The sequence below is a fragment of the Choloepus didactylus genome, chromosome 6 (assembly GCF_015220235.1).
Source record: "Choloepus didactylus isolate mChoDid1 chromosome 6, mChoDid1.pri, whole genome shotgun sequence".
Taxonomy (NCBI): Eukaryota; Metazoa; Chordata; class Mammalia; order Pilosa; family Megalonychidae; genus Choloepus; species Choloepus didactylus.
The window spans coordinates 195,668-208,452 of record NC_051312.1 but is presented as its reverse complement, the minus strand read 5'-3'; the positions used below and the strand labels follow the sequence as shown (position 1 = coordinate 208,452).

The following is a 12,785-nucleotide window of genomic DNA, read 5'->3' as shown; positions in this document are numbered from 1 at the left end:
ATGTTCTCCAAAGTGTTAGCTTTCAATGGCCATCTTAAAAATCTGTCTGTCTTCAATTAGTGATATGAATGAAGCAGGTCTGGTTAAGACCAGGGGAAGCCAGGCCAAAGGGTAAAGGTTGAAACTGATTGTGTTTTAAAACTTCAATTTCCATATGAGACCAAGGGAATAGATACCTATTTGGTACAGGATCTAAATTTTCTAAACGGTACAACTCTACAGTCAATTTGTTCAAGCACCACAATTGCATGGAACTTTGAATAGGAAGTGAGATATTGTAGGTTAGTATAGGCTGGAGTGAAATAGTGACACATCCCAGAGTAATTTGGGCAGATAATAAAAAATATATTTACAGCCTCCCCCTCCCCAGCCCCGAGGATCTGGGGGAAGGTGCAGATGTGTTGGACATCCTCACCTGGACTGGTGTTCATGTTGTCACAAACATTGGGACTGGCGGTTTGATGTGCTGAGCCCTCGAGCATGGGACTTGCCCCTATGAAGCTCATTACCACAAAGGAGAGTCTAAACTTGCATGTAATGGTGCCTAAGAGTCTCCCCCTGAGTATCTCTTTGTTGCTCAGATGTGGCCCTCTCTCTCTCTAACTGAGCCATCTCGACAGGTGAACTCGCTGCCCTCCCCCCTACGTGGGACCCGACTCCCAGGTGTGTAAATCTCCCTGGCAATGCAGAGTATGACTCCCGGGGATGAATGTGGACCTGGCATCATGGGACTGAGAGTATCTTCTTGACCAAAAGGGGGATGCAAAATGAGACGAAATAGTTTCAGTGGCTGAGAGATTCCAAATGGAGTCGAGAGGTCACTCTGGTGGACATTCTTATGCACTATATAGATAACACCTCTTAGGCTTTAATGTATTGGAATAGCTAGAAGTAAATACCTGAAACTACCAAACTCCAACCCAGCAGTCTGGACTCCTGAAGACAATTATATAATAATGTAGATTATAAGGGGTGACAGTGTGATTGTGAAGACCTTGTGGATCACACCCTTTATCTAGTGTATAGATGAGCAGAAAAATGGGGATAAAAACTAAAGGACAAATGGGGTGGGATGGGGGGATGATTTGGGTGTTCTTTTTTCACTTTTATTTTTTATTCTTGTTCTGGTTCTTTCTGATGTAAGGAAAATGTTCAGAGGTTGATTGTGGTGATGAATGCATAACTATGTTATCATACTGTGGACAGTGGATTGTATACCATGGATGATTGTATGGTGTGTGAATGTATTTCAATAAAACTGAATTTAATTTAAAAAAATACGTACAAACACACACACACAAAAAAATGTGTCTGTAAGCTGCAGCGCCAAAACATCACTCAGCATGCTCTCAGTTCCTTCTGTTTGTCAGCTCATCTATATGGTTCCAGTGATTTAATTCAGACCCACCCTAAATGGGTGGGGTAACAACTCCATGGAAATTATCCAAAGTCTTGCCCATAGTTGATTGAATCACATCTCCATAGAAACACTCAATCAATAGGTTCCAACCTAATCAACATTAATACAGTCTGCCTCCACTAGATTGCATCAAAGATAATGATGTTTTGGGGACCATAATAACACAGGGGACATTTGTCAAAGCATTTAAAGGAGAGTACAGTAGTCACTGCTGTCTAGAGCATGGAAAACAGTTGGGGCCAACAGTAGAGAGCTCAAAAAGCCTGGGAGGATAAGATGGGAGTGAGATGTTTGTGGGAAAATGGACTTTGAAAAGCTCTTGAGGCTAGGAAGCCACACATATGTCCAGGGCTTAGGCACAGGCTCACAAAAGAACTGAGAATGTCCTAAGCTCTCACTTCTGGCTGACCTTCAGACCCTGTGCAAGCTGCCAGTAGGAAGGGAAGGATAGGACAGAGTTGTAAACTGCCTGGCTGAGTGTGGAAAACGTGCCCCAATACACACACTGGGTTCATCATCAAAGCCTGGGAGGTTTATTGGTTTAATTATTTTGTTCTAGTCATTTAAAAATCTCTATCAAATTACTCTCTGACCACTAAGTTATAACAACAGGGATTTGGGAGGCTTCACTAGACAGAAATAATTAGTTCAGAAAAATCATTAACTTAACAAACAGCAACTATAACAAGCAGCAATAAGAAGCCCAGGAGAGGCATGAGAATCTGACTTCCAGAATTGGTGCATTGCAATATTGAAAATGTCCAGTTTCCACTAAATAATTGTGAGACATTCAAAAAAAGAAATTGTAGCCCATACACAGGAAAAATGAAATTAATAGATCTTTTCCCTGAAAAACAAAACAAAACAAAACAAAACAAAAACTAGACAGTGGAGTTGCTAGACAAAGACTATAACTCACTCATTTAAATTTGTTCAAAGAATTCAGGAAACCATGAGAGTATGTCTCACTAAATAGGAAATATCAATGAAAAGGCAGAAATTACAAAAAGGAACCAATAGAAATACTGGAGTGGAAAAATGTGATAACTGAAATAAAAAATGGTCTAACAATATTTGAACAAGCACAAGAAAGAATCAGCAAACTTGAAAATATGTCAAATGAAATTACCCAGTCTGAGGAGCAGGATATAAGATAAAATGAAGAGGAATAAAGGAAGCCCAAGAGACCCGCAAATCAACAAGCAAATCAACACATGCATAATGGATGTTCCAGAAGGAGAAGGCAGAGAGAGGAAGAAACAATGGCCAGGAGTGAATTGTGGGAAGATCGAGGGGGAAGAAGCTCCCCAATTAGTCCCTTCATGGAAACAACTCTTGAACTATCAGGAACTGTCTGAATCAACTGATTTTGGAACTCTGAAGTCTATAGAACACTTCATCTACCAGGGAAGACCTGGTTGGAGAGGCTGGTAAATTTCAGTGAATTTCACCTTCACATGGTGGCTAACACCTCCATTCCCCCAACCTCATGGCATCATCTGTGGGACCATAGCACACATTCTTGGCATGGCTCGCTGTTGTCAAGGTGTATAATAATGACCCTCCAAAATTCAGGCCTGTGGGTTTTGATCACTGCTTTTGGGTCACTGGGGACCAGAACAGAGGGTAGACATTGTTTTATAACTTCAGGCTGAAGCAGCAGGCAGTAGAGAAGCTTTATGGAGATAATACCTTTTCCCCTCCCTTTTCCATATGGGAAAAAAATAGTTTGGAAAAGCCACAGTGAAATCTACAGCAGTCTCTGAGAAGTAGAGAATTAGATTTCCAGGGTTGCCACAACATAATCTCAGAATGTTCAGTTCTCAACAAAGAATTACACATACAAATAAAAAGAAAAATATGGCCCATACAAAGGAAAAAAGAATTTGACAAAACCATCCATGAGGAAACTCATATATTGGAACTATTAGTCAAACACATTTAATCAACTCTTTTAAATATGTTCAATGAGATAAAGGGAAACATGGACAAAGAACTAAAGAAGACTAGGAAAAAATTCCAAAAAAATGAGAATATCAATAAAGATATAGAAATTATGAAAAGGAATCAAACAGAAATTCTGAAGCTGAAGAGTACAATAGTTGAAATGAAAAACTCACCAGATGGATTCAACAGCATATTTGAGCAGGCAGAAGAAAGGATCAGTGAACTGGAAGATAAAGCAATTGAAATTATCTGCTATGAATCCCAGAAAGAAAAGAGAATGGGCCCAGAAGGGTGATGTGGCTGAGCCTTTGCTGGACTCACTGTGTCTACCATTTTTAATCTTCAGAGTCTGTTGACTGTAATCTTGCTGCTTAAATGCACCTGTGCTCATGTCCAATCCCTGGCACCCAGTCTCCTGGACAGAAACAAAACTGGATTGCTGAGCATATTTTGGAAGTGTGCCGGAATTGGTGAATGAGAGTCCTCGTGTTGCAGTGTGCTGTATAGAGATGGCCTTCAGTATCCTGCTCATGCGACAGCTTAGAACAATGCTAGAATTTAACTGCCATTGGATTTCAAAATGAAAAAGGATTTATATGCAGGAAATAATGGAAAGAGTGGTTAACCCTTTTATCTCAGAACATTGACTGAGATAAATTTCCAGCTGTTGTTCTTTATTTTTATGTTATTGGACCAATGTTCTATATAAATAATTAAGATGTAACCAATTAACCTAGGTGCTGTCACTATAATATTACATTCTGCAAATGTATTCTGTTGTGTCAGATACCAGTTTTTAGTGAGGTATCTCTAAGGCACAGAGTAGAAAACAAAATTGGTAAATTACTCAGGTTCCTTACACTGTGATTTGGAAATGATAAATCTTTATAGAATGAGACCTTTCTTGGGCTAGCCTTTTTATTGGGGTAAGGGGGGTTTCAATTTGTGTTGGTAAGGACTGCATTCTTGTTTGATATTGCTTGCTTTTCCTCTGGCCACACCATTTTGCACGTTAAACAGAGTACCTCTACTCTTAGTAAACTCTGTAGTTTATTACAGATTTTCTAAGTATATAAAATGAGCCTACGCAGTTCTTAAAGAGGGAGATAAATGAGATGCAATTTAAGAGTATTATTGGGGGGCAGGAGCTAAGATGGCAGCATAGAGAGGAGTGGAAGACTGTTAGTCCCCCCCTGGAACAATTCATAAATGACCAAAAAACTAGTAAATAACCTGGAATAACTGCAGGGAGACAAACGTGACTGTCCACTCATCAGCCACCAACCTGAATTGGGAGGAATGCCTGAGATCACAGCATAAAATCTGTAAGTAAAACTGCAGACTCATGCTGAGAGCTGAGAGCTGAGAGCCCCTCCCTCATGGAAGCCTCACAGTGCTAGAGAGCAGCACTCTCTCAGCCCAGCTCCAACTGGGGTTTTAATTTTAACTGCTCAATACAGACAGCGAATCCTCAACAAGCAGACAGAGGCTTTTGGTGACAACTGACCTTGGAGAGTCGGGGACATATCTGTCTCAGGATGGGGAGTCCAGAGGATTGGGTGCTATCTCTGGCTGATGGGTGAACCTGGGAGATTTTCTGTCCATTTCTCTCTCTGTGGAGAAAACCTCAGCCATTCTCAGCCTGCAGCACTTTGCAGTAAAGACAGCCTCAGCCATTTTAAAATCAAAACACTTTGATCAGCAGAGTCAGAGAAACAAAGAATGTATTGATATGCAGTGACCTCTCTGGAGGGGTCATAGCACCCCAAGAGGAAAGGGAGGGGCCCAGCTCTACTGCCCACCTTTCCAGAACCAGACCCCAAAGCCTGGGGGAGGAGAGCCACGAGCCACAACCTCTTATACCAGCCAGTGACAGGCTGACAGGTGCACCTGCTGGGAAGAAAAGCACAGGTGTATCAATCCTCTAAGAAAAACCATCAGGGAAACAAGATACTGAATATTTCCTTCTTCTGTGACCCGAGCCTGTTCTCATCTGGAAAACCTGATTGGGATGGCCTAGGAGGTCAGATGCCTAGACAACAGAAAACTACAACCTACACTAAGAAAAACGAAACTATGGCCCAGTCAAAGGAACAAACATACACTTCAACTGAGATACAGGAATTTAAACAACTAATGCTAAATCAATTCAAAAAGTTTAGAGACTCTTTTGCAAAGAGATAGAGACTGTAAAGAAAACACTGGGCATAACATAAGGCAGAAATTGAAAGTTCAAAAAAACAACTAGTAGAATCTATGGAAATGAAAGGCACAACACAAGAGATGAAAGACACAATGGAAACATAAACAGCAGATCTCAAGAGGCAGAAGAAAACAATCAAGAACTGGAGAACAAAACACCTGAAAGCCTACATGCAAAGGAGCAGATGGAGAAAAAAATGAAAAAATATGAGCAACATCTCCAGGAACTTAAGGATGAAACAAAGTACAATCATGTATGTATCATTGGTGTCCCAGAAGGAGAAGAGAAGGGAAAAGGGGCAGAGGCAATAATAGAGGAAATAATCAATGAAAATTTCCCATCTCTTATGAAAGACATAAAATTACAGATCCAAGAAGCACAGCATACTCCAAACAGAATAGATCTGAATAAGCCTATGCCAAGACACTTAATAATCAGATTATCAAATGTCAAAGACAGAGAGAATCCTGAAAGCAGCAAGGGAAAAGCGATCCATCACATACAAAGGAAGCTTAGTAAGACTATGTGCGGATCTCTCAGCAGAAACCATGGAGGCGAGAAGGAAGTGGTGTGATATATTTAAGATACTGAAAGAGAAAAACCACCAACCAAGAATCCTACATCCAGCAAAGCTGTCCTTCAAATATGAGGGAGAGCTCAAAATATTTTCCGACAAACAGACAATGAGAGACTTTGTAAACAAGACACACCCCCCTACAGGAAGTACTAAAGGGAGCACCACAGAGTGATAGGAGAAGACAGGAGTGCATGGTTTGGAACACAATTTTGGGAGATGGTAGCACAGCAATGTAAGTACACTGAACACAGATAACTATGAATACAGTTGAGAGAGGAAGGTGGGGAGCACGTGAGACACCACAAGAAAGGAGGAAAGATAAAGACTGGGACTGTGTAACTTGGTAAAATCTAGAGTATTCAACAATTGTGATAAAATGTACAAATATGTTCTTTTATGAGGGAGAACAAGCAAATGTCAACCTTGCAAGGTGTTAAAAATGGGGAGGCATTGGGGGAGGGATGCAATCAATGTAAACTAGAGACTGTAACTAACAGAATCATTGTATTATGCTTCCTTTAATGTAACAAAGGTGATATACTGAGGTAAATGCAGAAAAGAGGGGGGGATAGGGGAGGCATGTTAGACACTTGACATTGGGGGTGTTGTCTGGCTCTTTACTTTGATTTAAGGTTACTTTTCCTTTTGCTACTTCCTAGCTGTCATTTTTTTCCTCTTTCTTTTGCCTCTCTACCTTCTTTGACTCTCCCTCCTGCCTTGTGGAAGAAATGTAGATGCCCTTATATAGATAGTGGTGAAGGTGGTGAACACATAAATATGTGACCATACAGAGAACCATCGATTGTTTACTTAGGATGGAATGTATGATGTGTGAACAAAACCATCTTAAAAAAAATGGGTTGATGACAAAACCTCGAGGGCAATATACTGAGTGAAATAAGCCAGACACATAAGGACAAATATTGCAGGGTCTCGCTGATAAGAACTAATTATAATATGTAAACTCATAAACATGAAATATAAGGTACCAAGATACAGGACGAGGCTTAAGAATGGGGAGTGGTTGCTTAGTATGAGCAGAATGTTCAACTAGGATGAACTTAAATGTTTGGAAATGAACAGATGTGAGAATAAGTAACAGTGCTGAATGGTGCATGAATGAGGTGGAAAGGGGAAGCTCAGAGTCATATATGTCACCAGAAGGAGAGTTAGAGGTCAAAAGATGGGAATGTATAAAACTGAATCTTATGGTGGGAAATGTCTGTGATTAACTGTACAAATATTAGAAAACTCTTCCATGAACCAGAACAAATGTATGGCAATACAACTAGAATTTAATAATAGAGGGGCATATAGGGAAGAAATATATACGTATTGCAAACTATATACTATAGTTATAAGTATTTCAACATTCTTTCATAAACAGTAACAAATATACTATACCAAAACTACGAGTCAACTATTGAGGGGGGTTGGTTAGGGATATGGGAGGATTCGAATTTCCTTTTCTTTTTTTTTTTCTTTTTCTTTTTTCATTTCTCACTTTATTTCTTGTCTGGAATAATGAAAAGTTTCTAAAAATTGAAAGTGTGGTGATGGATGCACAGCCATATGAGGGTACCAGGGGCAACTTATTGTACACTTTGGATCTTTGGATAATTGTATGGTATCTGAACAATCCCAATAAAAATTAAAAAGAAAAAAAAGAGTATGATTGGGGAAATGTTTGTATTTAACATGAGAGTTTACACTAGCATGTGTAGTAAGCCTCTGAAACTTCTGGCCAAGTATAGGTAAATGTCTTAAGCATAAAGTTGACCAGCTGGCTGTCTGTCTCTGAAAATGACTACATTCTTAGAATGAAAAGAGCAAAACAGAACAATTGTGGAATGATCTCTTACATAGTTTTCATTGTTTTTAGTGTCAGGTCTTCAAAAATGAAACAATTATTTTAATTGCCCCATAATGCAAACTGTACTATTGTTTTGTTTTGTTTTTTTAATACAGAACTTTAAATCTAGTTTATGTTTTGTCTGTCAAAATTTGAACTGGAATCTCATGGATATTATTTTTCAGTACTTTGTAGATGATGATAAACAGTTTTCAGATTTACTTGTCTATATACCATGGTGTAATTTTCAGTCTAAGCAAGAGAAATAATGTGACTCACAAATTTTTCAGTAAGGCAGTTATAAGTTTGTGGTTATCATTTCTTAAGGCTCAACTGAGATTCAGTTAAAATTTCAAAGCCAGAGTTAAAAGATTAAAAAAACAAGAACATGGTGGTGGTCTCATGCATAGGTTGACAGTATGTTGTAGGTTAAAGTGTTCACTGTTCATGTTCAAATGGTGGTAAAAGTGTAAATCTTTGTTTTTTTTTGGGCTCCAGTTGGCATTGACTATTTGCAATTCAGCTCCATATACAATTTGGCTTAGATGTATACTATATACCCCTGAGGAACAGAAGCTTTTGAATAGAATTTTAAGAGCTCAAGAGAAGTTAGATTATCCAAGACTTTTTTAAATTTAGGTTTTATTTTATAAGAAATGCTTACATCTAAGCTAAAATTTGCCCATTTTAGATAAGACTAATTAGATATTGTTCTCAGCTATTAATTCCCCCAAAAAGTTCAAAAGAAGAAACCCTCTTGAAAAAAGAAAGAAAGAAAAGAAAATTATTTAGAATTACTTTTAAATGAGTCTGCTAGGACCTTTTTATATAGAAACAAAGTATGGAACTGAAAACCACCTATTTTTAAAGATCACCTTAAACTAAAGAATGAATTCTAGAAAACATCCAAGAAAAGCTTATAGTATGTTGCCTGATTTTTGTCCCCAAAAGATAAGAGCTGTTGTTGTAGTCTGTCAATGTACTGATTTAAAAGTGGTATGTTTTGCTTTAGACAAGGAATCAGTTTATGTTGATGGTTCCTAGTCTGCATTGCCTCTTGGGCTTAGCATTAGGTCAAGGATTTTCAAGGTGCCCCCAAAATAGGACTTTTACTTGGCGTGTACATGCAGAGGATGTCACCTTTCTGGGTCTTGTCTGGACATCTGTGTCCAACCTCCGCTGCCAACTAGGCTTTCCAAAACCATGTCAACTAGTTTATTTGTATGCTAATGAAAATCTACCATGAAAAAGGGAAGAATATTCTAGATAATTCTGAAGCATGTCTTTAATTTGGCATTTTTAAGAAGGTGGGTAGAAAGTGGAAGAAGAGATAATGCCTTTGGAAAATCTGTGGTAGAATAAAATTTTTTTGCTGTATGTAGATGCTGAACAGAGCATGAAACAGCTTATTTCTATTCTCCAACCACCCAGCCCTTTTGAAGTATGAGCTTTTTGAGCCAGTGGAGAAGACACAGGTTCCTATGAGGGAAAGCAATTCTCATTTTCTTTAATTTTTTTAAAGAATTTTTTTTTCTTTTTTGAAGTTTTCCCAACATTTCCCAATGCAAAGGGCATTGTCGGTGGTCTTAAACTCACAGAATATGTAGATGTCCCTCCTGTGGTCTCTTTGGGGAGGTGGGATGTAGAAGAGGATTAAAGGTCACTGGAAGCATTAGAGAGACTGCCTCCATCACATAGACCTGCCGAAGGACTGGATAAGTGCTGGATGGGATCCATGGCCCCTTAGTTCACAGCTTGCCATGTTTAAATGCTTTTCTTTAGCTCCTTTCTGGCTCATAATATTTTGATTCCATCTCTCCTAGAATTTTTGTGCTGATATTTAGTTCCTGTGTGGCCACAGTTGTTCCATGAGCAGGAGAGTATCTACATTCTAGTCTAGCCACATAATCTTTGGCTTAAAAAAAGTTGACTTTCATAACCAATGTCTTGTTAATGCCTTGTGCTGCTATGCCAGGTGCTCTCCTGATTGCTATTACCTGTTCAAATTCATAATAACCCTCTCATGCTGGGAAAATAATATATAATTTGTAATAGACTCCTTCATTCAGTAATATGAGGATCAGTTTAGTTTTATCTTAAGACAAAATAGAAGTGTGAATGAAGTAACTTCTCCAAGTTTACAATGTAAAAAATGAACAGATTTCTGCCAAATTTTGTGAAAAATATCTAGCATTTACATAAATAGTAGTATTTATATTACCTTGACTATTCCCTCAAAAAGCATTTATAGAGTACATATAGTATATTATCTTTGAAGAGAAAAGAGTACACAGTTTCTTTCCTCTAATAGTTCACAATTTAGTGGGTGAGTGAGATGACATTATTAATGCAAAGTACAATGGGATAGCATTTCATTGAGATAAGCCCAGAATTTTAGAAGAAAATAAAGGGTGATAATTCAGTTAGGAGTGTGGACTTCCTTCCAAAGGAGAAATGCTAAAGCTGAACTCTGAAGAAAGAGCAGTAGCCAGGGAAGGGGGAGTAGCTCAAAGATAGGGAGTAATACCCAAAAGCACAGTGGTGTGTCAAAGACACAGTATAGAATAACAACTGACTTGTGTTTGTTGAGACAAGCCTAGAAAGTGGATAGAGGTTGGATCCTAGAAGGTCTTGTAGTAGCCTCATTCTTAATTATTACCTGCCTCAGAATTGAAATTGAACATGTGTTCCCCCCTGCCTGACACAAAACTCCTTCAGAAAACAAAATTAAATCTTCCCTTCGTGCATGTGTAAACAAGGTTGAATATACCCATATCCACCTTACTTTGGACCAGGAATACAGAATTTTACTCTCCAAAACTTAACTGCTTAGTATATAGGCAGATTCAACCAACTAGTCAGTATTTAGGAACACTTTTAATAGCTCATACTGCATGGATGCCAAAAGCAGCCATGATTATTCATGTATGCATCTGCACATGAGGCAGAGGGAGTCCCCGCATTGTCTCCATTTCCAGTGCATAGAAAATATTTCCAATAAGCAAGAACTTAGGCTATTTCGAAGCCCTTGAGAAGTTTCAGGATCACAGGAAGCTAAAATAAGAATGGACAATATGTGCAGACTACTGTTCCTTTCTTTGGTATCCAGTAGCAGCAGATGCTCAAAATAGAAATAGCTGAGAATACCAGCACTGTGAACACTGCAGTCTTATTATCAAGCAGTAAATCACTGTTAGCTTCCAAAAATAACTTCATAATTATGCCATTCATACCCTGCCTTCCATGGTTTCTTTTACTTTGCCCTAACCTAATTCCAATGTAATATCTGAAATACCACTCCAATATAAAAAAAAAAAAAGGAGAAAGTGGAAATATATCTCCTGTGTTTTTTGAGTACAGAGAATCATCCTAAGCTCTGATTAGTTCATGTGTCTATGATGTGTATTAAAAATTAAAAAGAAAACTCAAGAGCTTCCTACCTTTATTGTCAGATGAGTGAAAAGCAGTTTTGGAAAGTTAAAATTGAAATTATCACCTTTTTGAGCAAGACAGGAATAGAAAAAATGTTTCTCTTCCTGTTTACCTGCATTTTAATTTATGGTTGGCAAAATATTAGGGTGGGTTTGTGTGTGTGTGTGCGTGTTATTGTTTTGCATATTAAAGCTGTACAATCTTAAAAAAAAGAGAGAATGAAGAAAAGTGAACAGAGCCTGAGGGGCCTGTTGGACACTACTGAGCACACCAACATATATATTTTAGGAGTCCCAGGAGTACAAGAAAGAGAAAAAGGCTAGGAAAAGTTTTTGAAGAAATAATGTCCAAAAAATTCCCAAACTCAGATGAAAGACAAGAATATATATATACATCCAAGAATCTAAAAAAACTCCAAATAGGCACTGTCAAAGAGACTGGTATCAACACACATTATAGTCAAATTGTCGAAACCTAAAGACAAAGAATTTTGAAAACAGCAAAGGAGAAGCAACTTGTCACATACGAGGTTGTTCTAGTTTGCTAATGCTGCCAGAATGCAAAATACCAGAAATGGATTGGCTTCTATAAAAGGGGGTTTATCTGGCTACACAGTTACAGTCTTAAGGCCATAAGTCCAAGGTAACACATCAGCAATCAGGTACCTTCACTGGAGGATGCCCAATGGTGTCTGGAAAACCTCTGCTAGCTGGGAAGGCACGTGGCTGGCGTCTGCTCCAAAGTTCTGGTTTCAAAATGGCTTTCTCCCAGGACGTTCCTCTCTAGGCTGCAGTTCCTCAAAAATGTCACTCTTAGTTGCACTTGGGATATTTGTCCTCTCTTAGCTTTTCCGGAGCAAGAGTCTGCTTTCAACAGCCGTCTTCAAACTGTCTCTCATCTACAGCTCCCGTGCTTTCTTCAAAGTGTCCCTCTTGGTTGCACCTCCTCTTCAAAACATTACTCACAGCTGCACTGAGTTCCCTCTGCCCATCAGCTCATTTATATGGTTCCACTGATCAAGGCCCACCCTAAATGGGTGGGGCCATGACTCCATGGAAATTATCTCATCAGAGTTATCACCTACAGTTGGGTGGGGTGCATCTCCAAAGAAACACTCAAAGAAATCTAATCAACATTGATAACGTCTGCCCACACAAGATTACATCACAGATAATGGCATTTGGGGGACACAATACATTCAAACCCGCACAAAGGTGTTCTCAATAATATCAATAGCTGATCATCCTCAAAATCATGGAGACCAGAAGGCAGTGGGATATGTATAGTCCTAAAAGGAAAAACCTTCAACCAAGAATTCTACATCTAGCAAAACTACACTTTACAAATGAAGGAG

General features: G+C 38.7%; 1 pseudogene; it reads left to right on the top strand.

The window, feature by feature from the left end:
* Positions 1–3,951, top strand: part of LOC119535900 — a 68,642-nt pseudogene extending 64,691 nt beyond the window's left edge.
* The last annotated feature ends 8,834 nt before the right edge of the window (positions 3,952–12,785 follow it).